Source organism: Neoarius graeffei, chromosome 17 (genome assembly GCF_027579695.1).
Source record: "Neoarius graeffei isolate fNeoGra1 chromosome 17, fNeoGra1.pri, whole genome shotgun sequence".
NCBI lineage: Eukaryota > Metazoa > Chordata > Actinopteri > Siluriformes > Ariidae > Neoarius > Neoarius graeffei.
Genome location: NC_083585.1, coordinates 7,001,630 through 7,017,301, shown reverse-complemented (window position 1 = coordinate 7,017,301; position 15,672 = coordinate 7,001,630). Strand labels below are relative to the sequence as shown.

Below are 15,672 nucleotides of genomic sequence, written 5' to 3'. Positions count from 1 at the left end.
ACGCCACCTAGCGAAAGACTTGGATCAGGTTTTACTCGCTTGGGACGCTACAAACGGGGCGGCGTAAATACACGAACGGGTCCGACGTATATTCAATATGGCGGCGGTCAAAACAAATTCATCGGATGCTGAAATCTGTTGAATATCCAGATAATTATGTTGGAAGTTGCATATTTGTGCAAGATTTTCGATATTGAGACCATGAAGTCAAGTAATACCAGTCCCCCCAGGATTTTGTGGGCCTTTTTTGTGATTGTTGCAGGCTAAAATGTCTGATGTTGCGGGGGGTTTTCCAAAAAAATTGCGATGAAAGTTGCGGTGTTTAAGTTTTTGTTGCGATTACATTGCAGGAGGAAGTGAAAGTTGCGAGAAATTGTTGCAATTTTCTCTTTTTGTGATTAAAATTGAGTGATATGTTAAATATTAAGTTATTACTGAAAAACTATTGATTAAAAAAACAAAAAGACACTGAGAAATGGTCCTATAAACATCTTCACCAATATAAAAGATTACTAGGACTACAAAAATGCAGAAAAATAGGCTTTACTTATAATCCAAATGCACCTGTTGGTTCAAAAGTTAAAGTGCATAGAACCTCACACCACAACATGAAGTTACCTTAAAACAGAATATAAATGCCTCAGCTTTCATGTAAGAAAAAAAAAAAAACACTAATACTAGTACTGTGTGCAGGGAGTCTCTCCTGAAGACTAAATTAAACAATAATTATAAACTCATAAAATAAATGGCTCAGGCTTCATAGAAGAAAAAAAAAAACAATTTGAACAGAATCTCACAGTATGATGCTGAAGCTGCCTAAACAATGGAAAATAAAATACCATTTTGGCAAAAATGTTGTCATCCATTAATTTCTTGTATTAAGTAAAAAAAAAATAAAGTGCACACAGTCCTTCACTGTAAACATAACACGCTTTCAGTAGCAGAATTTAAGCTGACAAACACTGACTCGCGCATACTGCTTCTCTTGAACGGAAATACGGAAGTAAGCAGTGTTGCCAGATACTGCTGACGTTTTCCAGCCCAAAATATGTTCAAAACCCGCCAAAAGGCACTTGAAACCCCCCAACTGGGTGGGAAACCACCCAATCTGGCAACACTGGAAGTAAGGCGGAAGGTAGTTTGTTGACGTCACCTCAAGACGACACCAACGATTGGTCAAATTTGCGGGAAAGCTGCGGTGATTACAATTATATCCAACACCACCCTGAATTCGCGGGGACTGGTTGAATTTGCGTTGAAGTTGCAACATCGCGAAATCCTGGAGGGTCTGTAATATGCCATGAAACGTTCCAAATAGGGTATAAAATGCTCGCGTCCATATTGGCCCCTGACCTTCTCGACAATGCGTTCATTATTCGAAATAGTGCGTCTTAGACGCGGGCGTGCCAACAATCTGAGTCTCTGAATGTACACTGCAAATGGATGAAGAGTGCATTGGCTGTTGTCCCAGTGGTATCCCTGGGCAGAATCCTGTACACAAAATGAATAGTTTTTGGCAAAATCCAAAAGCATAATACATTCACCTGCTGACAGATTTTCCTTCAAATATCCACTCTGGTGTTTGGCAATGAAATGTTTTGCTAGTTTGTCTGCTCATAGATTATATGCCTTAAAACAGCATTTCCGTCTATTGTAAAACATGCCGTACTTGATACCTTAATATTTATAGTTTGGTTTAGGGTACTGTGGCGCACACAAGTAGGTGACCACAGGTTTTACATATTTGTTTATTTACTACGTTTGTATTTTTGTCTTTATTCATCTAGAACGGCACTATGCCCAGTAGGATTTTTATTTTCAATTATTACTCTAGAACAGCCTAGTGCCTAGTAGGAACATAAGTGCGTGACACAGGAGGAGCAGTTGCGTCCGGGGTGTTAAAAGCAGCGGACCACCGCTCTCCCCTCAGATGCACTTTGGATGAAGAACTGGAAAGCAGCAGCCTGTGTAATTTCCTTATTTTATTCACCTGTTTACAGATTAGTACTGGGTAAATCCCTCCCGCCTATGTCAGGCTTTTGTCTAAACGGGGGAACAGGGGCGCTGCGCCCTCTTACTCTCGGCATGTGCCCCCTTACTGACTCCGTGAAAACATCCCAGCAACACTACGTGACAATGTGTCTGATCATCAAATACGTTATAATTGCTCCAAAAATATTCCAATCATAGTAGATACACCGCCAGATGGTGCAAAAACAATCCGAATTGGCGTTTTCCAGACTGAGGCGCCATGTTGTTTAGTTGTTTACTTGTCGCGGCTGCTCTCGCGAGATTTGACATGGGTTACATACAAGGTCAGCTGACTTGTAGAGCGAGAGTTCTCGAGACTGAATGACCTTTCACCCACCGGTGTGGGAGCTTTTGACAGAAGTAGTTCGCGAGTTGTTTTTGTTGACACTTGGGCATTTAAAAGATGTCATCCCGCGGCACGAAACGGAAGAAAGCCAAAGACTGTCCGGGGCAGAAGAAGATTACTTCTTTCTTTTTCAATGTTGACAGACAATTTGTTACAACTTCCCTCTCAGATACTCAGAATGTCCCATTGGAGCATTTTTCAAAGGCACCCGGAGGAAATCCACGGGGACACAGGGAGAACATGCAAACTCCGCCCAGAAAGGCCCTCACCGGCCACTGGGCTCGAACCCGGACCTTCTTGCTGTGAGGCAACAGTGCTAACCACTACACCACCGTGCTGCCCTAGGTGCAAAATGTTTTTTTTAATTTTTAAAGTCTAATAAGTCAGAAAGTTTGATTTCTTTTGAACACATACCTCGTTACCTAAAGAGTACTATAGCATGAGTAATAAATAAGAAAATTTGAAAGATCTGGTGTGCTTTAATGTGGAAATATGGGGCGTCAAAGTTGCTCCAAAGCACATTTTTTTTTTTAATAATTTTCAGCAAGCCATAACTTGGCAAATATTGAACTGTATTTTAGTATTTAAAGGCATCTGGCATTGAAGAACAATCCTTGAAAAGTTCATGTATTTTGCATGAATAGTTTAAAAGTAATGACTTATGGAAGTTAGGTCCGTTTTCTGTAGCACGCGTTTCAACAGTGAAATTGGGGCCACGCCTTTTTTTCAAGCCCCTATATCTCAGAAACTAATGAAGGTACAAGCCTAAAATGTTGTAGACTATTTATTAGGCACACTGACAATATTTCCAGAAAGTATGAAGCAAATCTGAGATGGTCAGTGGCACACATTTTTCTAAATCTGGTGATTTGGGGTGGAATTACCCAATAGTGAAGGCTACATCAGGGGGCGGAGACTTTTCTTACAAAAGGCTACAGTTATGGAACAGACTTCCAAGTAGTGTTCGGGACTCAGACAGTCTCAGTGTTAAAGTCTCGGCTGAAAACATATCTGTTTAGTCAAGCCTTTTGCTAACAGTTATGATGAGATAAAGGAGTAGATCTGGAGGGTCCTCAGGCATAGTGTGTTTTGGTAAACTGAGATGTATGGATGCTGTCAGCCCACCCCACTCTCACACGTTCACTGGGGTTTGTTGACGGGTTAATGCCTGCTGCACTATGTCCCAGGGCTCCCGTGTGTCCATGTTACTGGCTCTCCCATTTAGGCTACATCCACACTACAACGAGATGTTATTAAAAAAAAATATCGCGTCCACATGGGCAACGGATCAGTAAAATATCAGGTACATATGGCAACGCAACACTTGCTGAAAACGATGCAACACACATGCCACACCTCTACGTGCGCTGTAAGACGGTCCCATCGGAGACACCAGAACAATAGAAGTAGGATGCATGCGCATAAACCCCTTCTTCTACCCGGCGTGAAGCACTCACAGGAACAAACACACAACAACAAGATGGCTGCGACTACGTGAGGAAATCGTGCCTTCTGTGTGTACAAATGAGTTTTATTAGTGTGCATAGTTTTATGTAACTTAATTTTCTTATTGTGTGTGAACATTTTGAAAAGCAGTCTTATCCAATAAAAAAAGAAATTCAAGAAATGGTTCAGTTACTTGTTTATTTAAAAGAAAAGCTGTATACAAAAGTGAATGCAATGCAGTGTTTCATACAAAACAGCGAGAGTGCTGCTTGTTCTAGTCATGTGGTTGTGACATCATCGTAAACAAATCCGTTCTACTCATCCAGATGACTTCGCAACGGCGCCGTTGCCAGATTTTTCCACTCTGGAACCCGTTCTCGTTTTGGGGCACCCAAAACGCTGGTGCCGTGTGGACGCCAGGCCGAAACGATAAACAATTTTATCAGATTCACCTGAATCCGTTGCCGTGTGGACAGCCTCTTATGCCGCTTTTCCACTACCAACGTGGCTGAGTTGGGCTGAGCCGTGCCGTGCGGAGTTGGGCTGAGTCGAGCTCAGTGGGGCTGCTGGAGTTGCATTTCGACTACAACCGCGCTGAACCGTGCTGGCTGGAAGTGGGTGGACACATTGGGTGGAGTTAGCAAAAGTGGGTGGACGTCACGTGATGTCGTTAGGCGGCGCAAACAGTGACATCAGTGACCTTTTAAGCGGTAGTCTCACGACCCGGATAGTAAACAATAAACATGGAGGACATGGAGTCGTTAGTGTTGCTGGTCTTGGTGCTGTGGCTTGTTGTCACTGACAACGCCAACAGATACTGGCAAGAGCGTAATTCTTCTTCTTCCGGGTTTGCGGTGTTTACAGATCCCAGCGTGCTCGCGGGGCGTGTGTGGGCATGTGAGGACACTCCTCCTCACCAATCAGTGCACAGGGGAGTGTCAGCTCACGCCCCTAGCCCCACTCGGCTCGGTTTGGCTCGCTTCAGCCCCACTCCAAAACCGTGCGAGTTTTGGGAGCTGAGCAGGGCTGAAGCGAGCTGAGTCGTGCTGCTCTAAGGTAGTTGAAACGCGAGCCGTGTCGGGCTGAAGTGAGCTGAAGCGAGTTGAAGTGAGCTGAATAAGGGTAGTGGAAAAGGTCCATTAGTTATGCTGTTATAGTTGGTATTGATGGAGTCCCTGCTCACACTCAGGCCCTGTCCACACGGCAACGGATTCAGGTGACTCCGATACAATTGCTTATTGTTTAGGCCTGGCATCCACACAGCACCGGCGTTTTGGGTGCCCAAAACGCAATCTTTTTGAGAACGGGTTCCAGAGTGGAAAGATATGGCAACGTTGCCGTTGTGAAGTCGTCTGGATGAGTAGAACGGATTTGTTTACGATGACGTCACAACCACATGACTGAGTGCTTCACGCCGGGTAGAAGTGTAACGAACTCGATGCGAGTTGTCAACAAATCCTATAACTTGGTTCATGAAACGCGCTTACAAAATATTTTCACTGTGAATATTTATTGTGTAATGGTGCAAAGTGAGAGAGAGAGAGAGAGAGAGAGAGACTCTGCCCTTAGGGCAGAGTCAATCCCGCCAGCAAAAATAGGGAAAAAAAAGGAGCGATCTCACCTCTGCAGATGTTGGTTTAAGTCCTACATTACATTCCTCAAAAAGGGCGTAGAAGAGCAAATTAATCCATCAACGTGTAGCATTCAATTTATTCTGGACCATTAAAGACGCCGCCTTCCGCGTAGAATCATACGTCCTCCTCGCCGCCATATTGGATAAGTCAAAGCGGAGAATAAAGATTCATGTGCTGTGTTTAACTGTACCAACAGGTTTGCCGTCCAAACGAGATCACATGGGATTACCTTTCACAGGTGAGACTGGAAAAATACTTTTCATTGTAATTGGTCATTATAATGTAATTTTACAAACAGATTTTCCTGACTTTGTGGCTAATATGAAGTCTCGCGCATAATAGTTTATGAGCATGCATCCTTACTTCTATTGTTCTGGTGTCTCCGAAGGGACCGTCTTACAGGGCCCCTAGAGGTGTGGCATGTGTATTGCATCGTTTTCAGCAAGCGTTGCGTTGCCATATGGACCTGATATTTTACTGATCGTTGCCCATTTGGACGCGATATATTTTTAAATAACATCTCGTTGCCGTTGTCGTGTGGATGTAGCCTCAGAAAACAATGTACACGCTTCATTAGGTGACAATAGGCAAACCTAACAATCTGAGCTTCTCACTTTTTCTCTCTGTTGAGTTACAGGTCACTCCTGAGATACCAGTGATGCTGACCTCTCCTGCTCTTTGGACCTGCCTGATCCATCCTGATGCCCTACTCCTGGATTAAGTTCTCATCACTTCTCTCCTGTGGAGGATGGCCCCATATGGACAGTCTAAACACACTTTAGGACTGCAGTTGTCATGATTGCACTCAAGTCTCCATCAATGAACAGCTGATAATGTCAACAAAATAGACCTAATGTTAAAACTAATGAATTTCCTGGTTATACAATTGCATTTTTTGACCATATAGGACTTATCGTGGCTCAGGTCGATAAGGCGCCATACCATAAATCCGGGGACCTGGGTTCGATTCCAACCCGAGGTCATTTCCTGATCCCTCCCCATCTCTCTCTCCCGCTCATTTCCTGTCTCTACACTGTCCTACCCAATAAAGGTGAAAAAAAAAGCCCCCCAAAAAAATCTTTAAAAAAGTAATCAATGGAGCACTTGCATGTGACGTCACAGCCGATCCAGATTGTGACAGACGCCATCTTGTCGGTCAAACGCCATATTCCGCTTTCTACTTCTGCTTTTACTTCTACCTTTTCTTCTGGAAAAACCTACTATATACAATTCTACTACAACGGCTGCGGCTACAAGCTCTCCCTACCTGTGCACGTTTATGTTTTTTGTGTGTATTTTTGCGTGTTGTTCGTCTGTACCGGACTTCAATATCCACTACAACCGTATGGACTTACTGGACATTGGTTTCCAGCAGAAAATGACGGTTTGTAGCGATTTCCATCGCATACGCAACATTCCGGACGAGAAAAAAAAAACATTCCGGACGAGATAGCGAGACCAGCGGGGTCTCCGTGGATTGTTATCCGAAGCAAAGCGAAGGAGGCGGCGCCGGGAGCGGAAGCAAAAGCGAGGCTACAGGCAGAGCCGGCCTGTTGACTAAGCTCAGAAAACAGCCACTCAAACCTCCACTGCCAAGCCTCTACCTCTCCAACACCAGATCCATGTAAACAAGACGGACGATCTGGAATTACCTTATTCTATTCTATAATCGGCTGGTCAGTGCTATACTCAATACTTAAGTGACTTACCCATCCAATGAGGATTCTTGTTTACAAGATGCCACATCTGAGTCGCTGACAAATCCTGAATTTCTGTAAAGATAACTGTCCAGAGATTTATAGGCACGCAGTGCTTCACCACTGAACAGCGAGGGAAAGTTAATGAGGTAATTATACACGTCTGGGTATTCCGCTGGCAATTCAAAATCCGGTCATGAAAACTCCGTCCGGTAAGCCATAAGGGTCACAAATCTGTAGATCGTTTATTTTAGATATATATCTAGTTATCTGTTCATTAGAAAAATGAGCCGTGTAGTCCGTCGGTTGAAATTGATCCATTCTGTACACGAGTGCAGCAGTATTCAGCTGTGTTTTTGACCGACAAGATGGCGGTTGTGTACTTTCCGGTCACGTGACTGCAAGATCTCTATACTTGATAAACTGAGGCAAAAGTTCAAAATTATAGTAAAACAGACTGAATGATACCATAATTCACCAATTTATTATGCTGAAGTTCAGGCCCACTTTACACGGGGACGGTCTGAAACAAAAACGCAAAAGTCCGTTTTCGTTCTCACTTTTTTCCGCGTCTACACGACCGTTTTCAAGGAGGAAATCTGCGTCTATACGGTGACGCATAAATGTGTGGAATTCAATTGGATGTGCGGAATTCAATTGGATGTGCATGCCAGGCGGTTAGGTGGTGCTATGAAAGACCTCCGCTATGCCTGCACGCATGCGCAACGTCTTCCGTCTTATCTGATCTGCACCGCGAAAACTTTGACTACTCTGGCTATGGTAAGTAAGAAAGTAAGTAAAAAAGTAAGAGCATACTATACCCGCCTCTGTTCATTAACGGTATATGTGCAGATTCGGTATAGATGTTCGAAGGACTCCTGGACGTTTATTAAAGCTGCCAGAGCAGCTTGAAGGTCCGTTGGATCAATGTAATCAGACATGCTCTTACTTTTTTACTTACTTTCTTACTTCCCGGGCTGGCATGTACAGTATATGACATATGTGAGCAGATCCGAGCACTTTTTCGCGTATTGGGTAGTTTAGACGGATATGCAACGGGGGCTGTTTTTAACTTATCCACTCTGGAAGGCGTTTTCAATTTTTTCCGTTTTTCAGCCTCGGAAATGCAGTCCCCGTGTAGACGAAAGGCACTTCCGATAAAACATTTAGTCGTTTTTACCCGACAGCGTCCTCGTGTAAATGGGCCCTGAGAAGCAATATATTCCAATAGAGTAGAAATTATGAACATAAAATTTTAAGAACAAAATAACTATACTATGAGATCCAGAAACACTAACCATTATATATACACAAATCAGTACTCTGCAGTTCAGTAACAAATCACAAAGTAACATTATCATAAAATTTATGACTTGAGATATCACTGTTTGGACAAGAGAAACAAATAACAATGCTACAAACAAAAACAACTGATAAAATTGACTGATTAATACTGTAAATCACTATTATACACTGAAATCAAATGACAAGATAATATATCTTGTGAAAACCTCCACACCTCTATTGACTCAGCTCATCTCATTATCTCTAGCCGCTTTATCCTTCTACAGGGTCGCAGGCAAGCTGGAGCCTATCCCAGCTGACTACGGGCGAAAGGCGGGGTACACCCTGGACAAGTCGCCAGGTCATCACAGGGCTGACACACAGACAACCATTCACACTCACACTCACACCTACGGTCAATTTAGAGTCACCAGTTAACCTAATCTGCATGTCTTTGGACTGTGGGGGAAACCGGAGCACCCGGAGGAAACCCACGCGGACACGGGGAGAACATGCAAACTCCACACAGAAAGGCCCTTGCCGGCCCCGGGGCTCGAACCCAGGACCTTCTTGCTGTGAGGCGACAGCGCTAACCACTACACCACCGTGCCGCCCCTCTATTGACTCACAATAAAGAAATCATTTCGCCAGAATTACTTTAACATAAAAAAAAAATCAATTCACTGCAGAAAAAATTGGACTCCATCAATCATTAATTTATGAGAAATTGAAAACCAGAAAATTAAAATTATATTTTCATTTTTAAAATTATTAACTTTGAATATATATCCTCCACTGATTAATTGTTGTCTAATTATTCAGTGTGGCTCCTGTATGGTATTTAATGGTAAAAAAAAAAAAAAATTTCAAATCATCCATAATTATATTTAAATTATAGAGCCCTATGTTTCAAATCCCTAAACTCCCATGACTAATTAGTTAATTAATACAGCCGGTAACCTAATTAGCAGCCATTTGACAGCTTGGTATTTCCTAGATAACTTTCCCCACTCCTACCTCACTCCCTGTCAATCCACACGCACGCAGGCGCACATTCCCCTCCAGCACGCGCTCGGCTATAGTAATGAACACTATCAACAACAATTCAAAGATTTGGAAATTACCACACACTCAACGTAAATATACAGTTGAATAATGATCCCGCCAACAGAAATGTCAACAAATCCACGTGTATGACACGATTAAAACCAAATCATACACGACCGTTTACTTTCTAGCTCAAATACACGAAGCTCTTTCCGAATAGAAACATCCGGCGATTCATCAAAACAATATGGCAAGTGAGATGCTTCGGAAATCATTTGAATAAACTGATAAGTTTGATATGTAACCCGAATATCGGCGTAATCTGGCACTTGTCCGATCGGACAAGTAACTGAGACGATGAACTTGTCCGACATAAAGTATCACTTGTCCCGGACAAGCGGACAACCGTTAATATCGAGCCCTGTCAGCTCTCTCTCTCTCCAGGGATCAGAGGCTTCGAGCTCAACACCATACGATTCTTCCAACAACAAGACCTCCCGGTTCGGGAAACCATGCCTAAAACAGTCCCCTGTGATTTCATCCATTTTCAGTGTGTAAAGCTTTCTGCTCAACACACTTCAGAGGGGGTGAGTCTGCCTGATTAGCTTAATAATAATAATAATAATAATAATAATAGCATTTAAAAATAAATAAATACCCCCCGGTGTCGGTCTTTGAGAAATCAAGTCAGAATTTCGAGAAATAAAGTTGAAATTGCGAGGAAGTCGCAATTTAGAGAAAAAAAAAAACAACCCGTGATGGAAATTAACTTGAAGTGAAGATTACTTAAATACTTTAAACATACAACTAAACAGGTTAGCCAAACTATAAATCTCTCCTTGGATAAATAGTGCACTATCTAGGGTGCACATGGCATTATTTCATACTGAACATAGTTCCTAAAACAGTAAAGTATATTTGGGATTCGACCACACACCTTCAGTTTAACTTACCTGAGGGTTTTAAAGCAAAACAAGGTTTTAAATCCTCAGAGCCAGACACAATAACGTGTTTTTATTTTTATAAATCGAGGGACTCAAGCGGCTCAGACGAGCAGCGGTTTTTTCTTCTCCAGTGTTTTCTAGCGGTTGGAGAAGCAGCTACTGGACGCGTTACCGCCACCACCTGGACTGGAGTGGAGTTTCAGGGTGGAGGACGCCTATCCCAACCCTCACACACTTTTACTCATAACAATTAAAATGTCATTTTTAAAAAGTGTAATATTACATGCCTGGACCCATTTGATTGTTCTGAACATGTCTGTGCTGCTTTTTTTCCGCTGGAAGTTAAAATTCTCTGTGGCTGGTTTGCTTCCAGTGGAACTGGTGCATAACACAAAGTGGGCAGAATAATAAAGACTCCTCTGAGGCACAGAAAGCCTAGTCTGGCTAACGCGACAAAGCTCTACGAGCTATTGGTCTGGCCAAGATATTAAGCCCAACCGTTTCCCAGAGCCCGTGGTTGACCCGCCTCCCTGAAATGCCTCAGTTTGCTACTGGTCGAAGCCAGTAAAGGCTGTGACGAAGCTTAAACCAATCACATAACTCTTTCCTCTGACGTATGCAACGTGACAGGGCTAACTGGTAGATTAAACTCTTACCGAAGCCGGTCGGGAGCAAGGCGAAAACGTCCTTCCTTTCAATAAATACCTCCAGGGCTGCGCTTTGCTCCGTTTTCAATGAGAACTTCCCGTTGAATGCTTTCAATACAGCATCTATGCGTAATAGATGTGGAAGCGTGAATGAAGTGCTTCCGGCATAGATTCTGTAAACAATCTATGGCTTCCGGTCGCAGTTCTACTACGTCACTGCCTTGAACACACCTCTACCCAGGGCCGTTGGAGATGCTCAAAGTTGATTGGTTCCCGATTTTTCGGGAGCTTGGAAGAGCTGTAGATAGCTTGCCTGGCCAGACTAAGCTCGCAACAGGCCCTCGTGTTGCGTCACGCTTAGGATGGGCGGGCCCAGGCTACAGAAAGCCAGCATCTATTTGAACTGCTGCTCATGCAGCATAGCACCCCTGCACCTACTTCCATATGTATGAGCTCACAGACATTTGGCTAGTGTTGGCTTGTGATTAACACCCCTCCCTTCCTGACTTTTGACTACATCAGGATTTGAACTCCATCTCCAGATGACAGGGTGAATGCTTTTCTGCTGCACTAATTAAGCACACCTGCCCAATCAGCTTTCTGTCAAAATCTTGTTGATGTCTACAAAAAAAATGTCTGTCCAAGGTGATATTTCATGAAATAAATAGGTATGCTGTATGTATATTTATTACCCTGGAGGTATACTTTTAGGGCGGTGTGGTGGTTAGTGCTGTTGCCTCACAGCAAGAAGGTTTTGGGTTCAAGCCCAGTGGCTGCTGGGAGGGGCCTTTCTGTGTGAAGTTTGCATGTTCTCTTTGTGTCTTTGGGTCACTTCTGGGTGTTCTGGTTTCCTCCAAAGATATGCAATTAGGTTAACTGGCTACTCTAAATTGCTCATAGGTGTGCATGAATCTACAGAAAGGAACTGGCCACTGAACTGCTACAATTTTAGCCAAGTCAACCAAATATGGCTTGGCTGAAACCTGGATCAGGTTCAGCAGTTGACTTCAGAAAACCCAAATAAATTAAAACCTGTGCACTAAATTATTGGGTTTTTTCTCTGTTAAAGATGTATGTTGTAACATCATTATTCCACAGAATAAATCCTTGAAAGGCCAATATTAGAAGAAACACTTTTTCCCCCCTTCCTAGAACTGCCACCTTATTGTGGTGGAGGGGTTTGTGTCCTTGAATGATCCTAGGAGCTATGTTGTCGGGGGCATTATGCCCCTGTCAGGGTTTCCCAAGGCAGACAGGTCCGAGGTGACAGGCCAGACCAAGAGCAGTTCACCAAAACCCTTATGGAGAAACAACCAAGGACCGTGACGTCACCCAGTATGGTGCAGCCGGGGCCCCACCCTGGAGCCAGGCCCGGGGTTGGGGCTCGTATGAGAGTGCTTGGTGGCCGGGCCTTTGCCCATGGGGCCCGGCCAGGCTCAGCCCGAAGAGGTGATGTGGGCCCAACCTCCTCTGGGTTCACCACCCACAGAGGTAGCAGTAGGGGACTGGTGCAGTGTGGATTGGGCAGCAGTCAAAGGCAGGGGCCTCGACAACCTGATCCTTGAACACAGCGGCTAGCTGTTGGGACATGGAATGTCACTTCGCTGGGGGGGAAAGAGCCTGAGCTTGTGCGGGAGGTTAAGAGGTACCGGCTAGAGATAGTCGGGCTCACCTCCATGCACAGCTTGGGCTCTGGAACCCAGCTCCTTGAGAGGGGCTAGACTCTCCACTTCTCTGGAGTCGCCCATGGTGAGCGGCGGCGGGCTGGTGTGGGCTTGCTTATAGCTCCCCAGCTCAGCTGCCATGTGTTTTAGTTTACCCCAGTGAATGAGAGGGTCGCCTCTCTGCGCCTTCAGATTGGGGAGAGGGCTCTTGCTGTTGTTTGTGCCTATGGGCCGAATAGCAGTATAGAGTATCTGGCCTTCTTGGAGTCCCTGGGAGAGGTACTGAGGGGTGCTCAGACTGGGGACTCCATTGTGCTACTGGGGGACTTCAATGCTCACGTGGGCGATGACAGTGACACCTGGAGGGGCATGGTTGGGAGGAACAGCCTCCCCAATCTGAACCCGAGTGGTGTTTTGTTATTGGACTTCTGTGCTAGTCACGGTTTGTCCATAACAAACACCATGTTCGAGCATAGGGGTGTCCATAAGTGCACGTGGCACCAGGACACCTTAGGTTGGCGGTCGATGATAGACTTTGTTGTCATTTCATCTGATCTCTGGACCTATGTCTTGGGCACTCGGGTGAAGAGAGGGGCTGAGCTGTCAACTGATCACCACCTGGTGGTGAGTTGGATCCGCTGGTGGAGGAAGAAGCTGGACAGACCTGGCAGGCCCTAACGTATGGTGAGGGTCTGCTGGGAATGTCTGGCCAAGCACTCTGTCGGGGGAGTCTTTAACTCCCACCTCCGGGAGAGCTTTTCCCAGCTTCCAAGGGAGGTGGGGGACATTGATTCTGAGTGGACCATGTTCTCTACCTCCATTGTGGACACAGCTGTTCGGAGCTGTGGCCACAAGGTCTCCGGTGCCTTTCGTGGCAGCAATCCCTGAACCCGGTGGTGGACACCAGAAGTAAGGGATGCCGTCAAGCTGAAGAAGGAGTCCTATCAGGCCATGTTGACCTCCGGGACTCCTGAGGCAGCTGACGGGTATCGGCAGGGCAGGCGTGCCGCAGCTCGGGCAGTTGCGGAGGCAAAAACTCGGAACTGGGAGGAGTTCGGGGAGGCCATGGAGAAGGACTATCGGTTGGCCTCGAAGAAATTCTGGCAAACCGTCCGGCGCCTCAGGAAGGGGAAGCAGTACTCTGCCAACACTGTTTACAGTGTGGGTGGGGAGCTGTTGACCTCGACTGGAGACATTGTCGGGTGGTGGAAGGAATACTTTGAGGATCTCCTCAATCCCACCGTCATGTCCTCCATTGAGAAGACTGAGGTTGATGACTCAGAGGTGGACTCATCCATTACCCAAGCCGAAGTCACTGAGGTGGTTTGCAAGCTCCTCGGTGGCAAGGCACCGGGGGTGGATGAGATCCGCCCTAAGTATCTCAAGTCTCTGGATGTTGTGGGGCTGTCTTGGTTGACACGCCTCTGCAACATCACGTGGTGGTCAGGGACAGTGCCTCTGGAGTGGCAGACTGGGGTGGTGGTCCCTCTTTTTAAGAAAGGGGACCGGAGAGTGTGCTCCAATTATAGGGGGATCACACTTCTCAGCCTCCCAGGGAAGATTTACTCCAGGGTACTGGAGAGGAGAATTCGACCAATAGTCAAACCTTGGATCCAGAAGGAACAATGCGGTTTTCGTCCTGGTCACGGAACACTGGACCAGCTCTATACCCTTCATAGGGTGCTCGAGGGTTCATGGGAGTTTGCCCAACCAGTCCACATGTGCTTTGTGGATCTGGAGAAGGCATTCAACTGTGTTCCTTGTGGTATCCTGTGGGGGGTGCTTCAGGAGTATGAGGTTCGGGGCTCTTTGCTAAGGGCTGTCTGGTTCCTGTACAAACGGAGCAGGAGTCTGGTTCGCATTGCTGGCAGTAAGTCAGACCTGTTCCCAGTGCATGTTGGACTCTGGCAGGGCTGCCCTTTGTCACCAGTTCTGTTCATAATTTTTATGGACAGGATTTCTAGGTGCAGCCAGAGGCCGGAAGGAATCCTGTTTGGGAACCACAGGATTTCATCTCTGCTTTTTGCGAATGATGTTGTCCTGTTGGCTTCTTCAAACCAGGACCTTCAGCATGCACTGGGGCGGTTTGCAGTCGAGTGTGAAGCGGCTGGGATGAGAATCGGCACCTCCAAGTCCGAGGCCATGGTTCTCGACTGGAAAAGGGTGGCTTGCCCTCTCCAGGTTGGTGGAGAAGTTCTACCTCCAGTGGAGGAGTTTAAGTATCTCGGGATCTTGTTCACGAGTGAGGGAAGGATGGAGCGTGAGATCGACAGGCGGATCGGTGCAGCCTCCGCAGTGATGCGGTCGCTTTACCGGTCTGTCATGGTGAAGAAGGAGCTGAGCCAAAAGGCGAAGCTCTCAATTTACCGGTCGATCTATGTTCCGACTCTCACCTATGGTCATGAGCTTTGGGTAATAACCGAAAGAACGAGATCGCGGATACAAGCGGCCGAAATGAGTTTCCTTCACAGGGTGGCTGGGCGCTCCCTTAGAGATAGGGTGAGAAGCACAGTCACTCGGGAGGAGCTCGGAGTAGAGCCGCTGCTCCTCCACATCGAGAGGAATCAGCTGAGGTGGCTCGGGCATCTTTTTCGGATGCCTCCTGGACGCCTCCCTGGGGAGGTGTTCCAGGCATGTCCCCCCGGGAGGAGGCCCCGGGGAAGACCCAGGACACGCTGGAGGGACTATGTCTCTCGGCTGGCCTGGGAACGCCTTGGTGTTCTTCCCGAGGAGCTGGCCGAGGTGTCTGGGGAAAGGGAAGTTTGGGCTTCCATGCTTAGACTGCTGCCTCCGCGACCCGGCCCCGGATAAAGCGGAAGAAGACGAGACACTTTTTTTTTATTGCCAGGTATGTGGACACACACGAGGAATTTGACTCCAGTTTCACTTAGCTCTCATAGTACAAAAACAGATAAAAAGCGTATACACAAAA

General features: G+C 45.9%; 1 protein-coding gene across 1 annotated transcript in view; it reads right to left on the bottom strand.

The window, feature by feature from the left end:
• Window positions 1-10,549, bottom strand: part of LOC132901322 (histone-lysine N-methyltransferase PRDM9-like) — an 85,216-nt gene extending 74,667 nt beyond the window's left edge. The window contains exon 1 of the mRNA XM_060943639.1: window positions 10,439-10,549. The gene's annotated coding sequence lies outside the window, so the exon portion shown is untranslated. The remainder of the gene's footprint in view (window positions 1-10,438) is intronic.
• Window positions 10,550-15,672: the final 5,123 nt, after the last annotated feature.